We start from the raw sequence: 4,726 nt of genomic DNA, 5'->3' as shown, positions 1-4,726 counted from the left end.
GAAACCATGTATTCTCTCTCCTTCTACCACGTTCCTTACATGGACACATCACCGTTTGTGTATTTCTTGGTTTACTGCCTGGATCCCTAGTTAGGAGGCAAATTTCATGACAGGAAAGAAAACATCTGTCTTTCTCCCTGAGTTCTTCCCAGCACCTAGCCCAGGGCCCAAATGGAGTAGGTGCTCGGTTGACACAGGTGGAATGAGTGAATAAAGGAGATTTATTCATCCATTCCGGAGAAGGCAATGGCACCCCACTCCAGTACTCTTGCCTGGAAAATCCCATGGACGGAGAAGCCTGGTAGACTACAGTCCATGGGTTCGCTAAGAGTCGGGCACGACTGAGCGACTTCACTTTCACTTTTCCCTTTCATGCACTGGAGAAGGAAATGGCAACCCACTCCAGTATACTTGCCTGGAGAATCCCAGGGACAGGGGAGCCTGGTGGGCTGCCGTCTATGGGGTCGCTGAGAGTCGGACATGACTGAGCGACCTCACTTTCACTTTTCACTTTCACGCATTGGAGAAGGAAATGGCAACCCACTCCAGTGTTCTTGCCTGGAGAATCCCAGGGATGGGGGAGCCTGGTGGGCTTCCATCTGTGGGGTCGCACAGAGGTGGCCACGACTAAAGCGGCTTAGCAGCAGCAGCAGCAGCAGCAGCAGCAGCAATGATGACTTATTTCTAGGTCATGGGATCAAGAGGTGAATACCTGAGACCATAGAAAACCTTAAGTTGTATCAAAGAAGCATTGATAGGAGGAAAAATCAGGAAAGGTTTTTCATTACCTTTGCTGCAGAATCTCTGTGTGAGGGTTGTGATGGAGCTGGGCTGCAGACCTGGTTGGGGCTGAGGTGAAGGGTCTAGAAAGCAGGGCTGGGAGCCTAAGGCCGGAGGCTGGGCTCACAGTCAGGTCTGGCCAGGGCTTGGGAAGCCCAGGCCTCTGCTCTGTCACACAGGCAAAGGAAGCTCACAGGGAAAGAAAACCTGACATTTTGGTGACTTGCTTCACCTGGTTTACATAGTGATCTGTTAGTGGACTTCTGAAGGGCGAAAGAGCCACAAGAAACAAGGGAAACGAGAAAATGTTCTCATCTATTTCCAAGCTACAGCATGAATACCCAAGGACTTCCTTTTCTCTGTTTTTTTTTAATTGAGGTATAACTGACATACATTAGTTTCAGGTGTATAACATAGTATTTGTTATTTGCATACATTACAAAATGATTACCACAAGTGTAGTTATTGTCCATCACCACATAGTTACAGATGATTATTTCCACTGATGAGAAGAAATTCATTTTTTGTACTGATGGCTTTTGGGGTTTTTTTGGTCTACACTTCATGCTTTTCATGATCTCAGTTCCCTGACCAGGTATTGAAATTGGGTCATGGCAGTGAAAGATCAGAATCCTAGCCACTAGACCACCAGGGAACTCCCAAGAAGAAACACTTAATATGTGCTTTTCCCTTTCTCTTTTGCAAATATAATAGACCTGCTTTCTGTAACCACTACTGGGAATAGAGACCTAATGCTGGCCCAATAGCCCACTGTGGGCTCTGGTTGTTTAGGGAGGTACATTTTGTTGTTAGGGAGGTACCGTGGTCCGTTTGAATTCTCCAAAAATGGACATGGAGTCCTGGTGTGCTGCAGTCCATGGGGTTGCAAGGAGTCGGACACAACTGAGCGAATGACCTGAACTGAAAATGAGCTCAATTGGGCTTTCCTGTTGGATCAGAAGCTAAAGAATCTTTGTGCAATGCAGGAGTCCTGGGTTCAATCCCTGGGTTGGGAAGATGCCCTGGAGGAGGAAATGGCACCCCACTCCACTATTCTCGCCTAAAAAGTTCCATGGACGGAGGACCCTGGTGGGCTACAGTCCACAGAATTGCAAAGATTTGGACACGACTGAGTGACTAACACTTTGTTTCAAAACGAGCTCTATTGCACTGGTCTTTATGTACTCATGTAGAGGAAGGATCCTAAATCCTAAAATTACAGAGCAAAAATGAGGAGTCAGGAAAGCAGAGGAGGCTGTACTGTCACAATTTGTAGTCTGGAAACTTCCAAATGATTAAATGCAATGTAAACACCAGTAACTAAGATGCTGAGTGGATGGTGTGGTTTAATTGTCATGGTTTTGGTAATAGTTGCCAGACATCCTGGGAAAAGGCTTTCGTGTGACCCCCACCTCCACAGTTATAATAATTTTTTTTTATTGAGGTACAATTGACATACATTATTTTCTAGGGTTCCAAAATCACTGCAGATGGTGACTGCAGCCATGAAATGAAAAGACACTTGCTCCTTGGAAGAAAAGCTAAGACCGACCTAGACAGCCTATTAAAAAGCAGAGTCGTTACTTTGCCAACACAGATCCGTCTAGTCAAATCTATGGTTTTTCCAGTAGTCATGGATGGATGTGAGATTTGGACCATAAAGACAGCAGAGAGCAGAAGAATTAATCCTTTTGTGGTGTTGGAGAAGACTCTTGAGAGTCCCTTGGGGTTCAAGAAGATCAAACCAGTCAATCCTAAGGAAATCAGTACTGATTATTCATTGGAAGGACTGATGTTGAAGCTGAAGCTCCAATACTTTGGCCACCTGAAGGGAAGACCTGACTCATTGGAAAAGACCCTGATGATGGGAAAGATTGAAGGGAGGAGAAGTAGACGACAGAGGATGAAATGGTTGGATGGCATCACCGACTCAATGGACTGAGTTTGGGGAAACTTTGGGAGTTGGTGATAGACAGGGAAGCCTGGCATGCTGCAGTCCATGGTTCATAAAAGTCGGTCATGCCTGAGCGACTGTAATGAATGGAATTGACATACATTAGTTTCAGGTGTATAACACAGTGATTCAGTTATCTTATATACTGTGAAATGATCACAAGAAGTCTAGTTAACATCGTCACCACACCAAAATTTTTCTTATAATGAGAACTTTTAATAGCTACTCACTTAACAAATTTCAAATAGAAAATACAAATATTATTACCTGTAGTTACCACTCTGTACATTACACATTCCCCCTGTGACTTAAGTTTGTACCTTTGAGCCCCTTGACCATTTCTCCCACCTCTGGCAACCACCAATCTGTTCTTTTGTGTGAGTTTTTCCTTTTTTTTTTTTGGCAGATTGTTTTCATAGTTGTCCATGTAATAGTGAGGTCATACAGTATCTATCTTTATGACTTATTTCACTTAGCATAATGCCCTCAAGGTTCATCCATGTTGTAGCATATTCAAGATTTCTTTTTTGTGGCTGGATGTATTTCATTGCGTATACAGGCATATTTCACTTATTGTGCTTGACTTACAGCACTTTGCAGATAATGTGTTTCTTTTTTACACATTGAGGTTTGTGGCCCTCTTGTATCTAGCAAGTGTACTGGTGCCATTTGTCCAAGAGCACTTGCTCACTTCTTGCCTGTGTCACATTTTGGCAATTTCGAGGAGCCGCGTGCCTCGGCCTAGAATGTCGGAAGCGGGTGAAGAGCAGCCCATGGAGACGATGGAGCCACGGAGAACGGACATGAGGCTGCCCCTGAAGGCGAGTCGCCGGCCAGCAACCAGAACGGCGCCGAGGGTGACCAGACCAACGCCAGCCAGAATGAGGAGGACGCGGGAACAATGTTCGTTGGTGGCCTGAGCTGGGATACCAGCAAAAAGGATCTAAAAGATTATTTTACCAAATTTGGAGAGATCGTTGACTGTACAATAAAAATGGATCCCAACACTGGCCGGTCAAGAGGGTTTGGATTTATCCTCTTCAAAGGTGCAGCCAGTGTAGAGAAGGTTCTAGACCAGAAGGAGCACAGGCTGGATGGCCGTGTCATTGACCCCAAAAAAGCCATGGCCATCAAGAAAGACCCAGTAAAGGAAATTTTTGTAAGGGGTCTGAATCCTGAAGCCACTGAGGAGAAGATAAGGGAGTACTTCGGCAAGTTTGGGGAGATTGAAGCCACTGAGCTTCCAATGGATCCAAAGTCGAACAAAAGACGAGGCTTTGTTTTCATCACCTTTAAAGAAGAAGAACCTGTGAAGAAAGTTCTGGAGGAAAAGTTCCACACCATCAGTGGAAGTAAGTGTGAAATCAAGGTGGCTCAGCCCAAAGAGGTGTATCAACAGCAGCAGTATGGCTCTGGGGGTGGTGGGAATCGCAATCGAGGGAACCGAGGCAGTGGTGGCGGCGGCAGAAGTGGAGGTCAGGATAGTACAAATTACGGGAAGAGCCAGCGACGCGGTGGCCATCAGAATAACTACAAGCCATACTGAGGCTTCAGCAGGAGTGCCTGACTGACCACACACGCTTTGTTTTGGTATCGAGTGAACAAGATTATATACCAAATTTAACTTGGCAAACTTTCTATCCCATGTGCATCTTATTTAAAATTTCCTCCCTGGAAATCACTCTCCTGTTGAGTATTTCCAGAGCTCTAGTTGTTTAGGCAGCGTGTGGTTTCTCAAGAGGCCAGAGCGGCATTATGGGCTGATTTTTATTACCGGGTTACCCAGAACCAGATTGGAGGGTCTGCTTCCTGCTGCCGCTCTGCAGCCTGGACCTGTGGACCCTGGTTGTAAAGAGTAAATTGTACCTTAGAAAACCAGTGTCACCTTTTTTTCACCTTTTAGTTTTATATTATTTGTGTCATACATTTCCTATAATGGAAGTGTTAATTTTACTGTACTTTTTGGTACCTTTCGGGAATCTAATGTATTGT

The 4,726-nt window shown here is 45.1% G+C and overlaps 1 pseudogene; it reads left to right on the top strand.

Annotated features, from left to right (window-relative positions):
- Window positions 1-3,480: 3,480 nt before the first annotated feature.
- On the top strand, window positions 3,481-4,310 carry LOC145536292 (heterogeneous nuclear ribonucleoprotein A/B pseudogene; annotated as a pseudogene).
- Window positions 4,311-4,726: the final 416 nt, after the last annotated feature.

Source organism: Giraffa tippelskirchi, chromosome X, assembly GCF_054371585.1.
Source record: "Giraffa tippelskirchi isolate mGirTip1 chromosome X, T2T-mGirTip1v1.2.pri, whole genome shotgun sequence".
NCBI classification, from domain to species: domain Eukaryota; kingdom Metazoa; phylum Chordata; class Mammalia; order Artiodactyla; family Giraffidae; genus Giraffa; species Giraffa tippelskirchi.
This window is presented reverse-complemented; position numbering and strand designations above follow the sequence as displayed.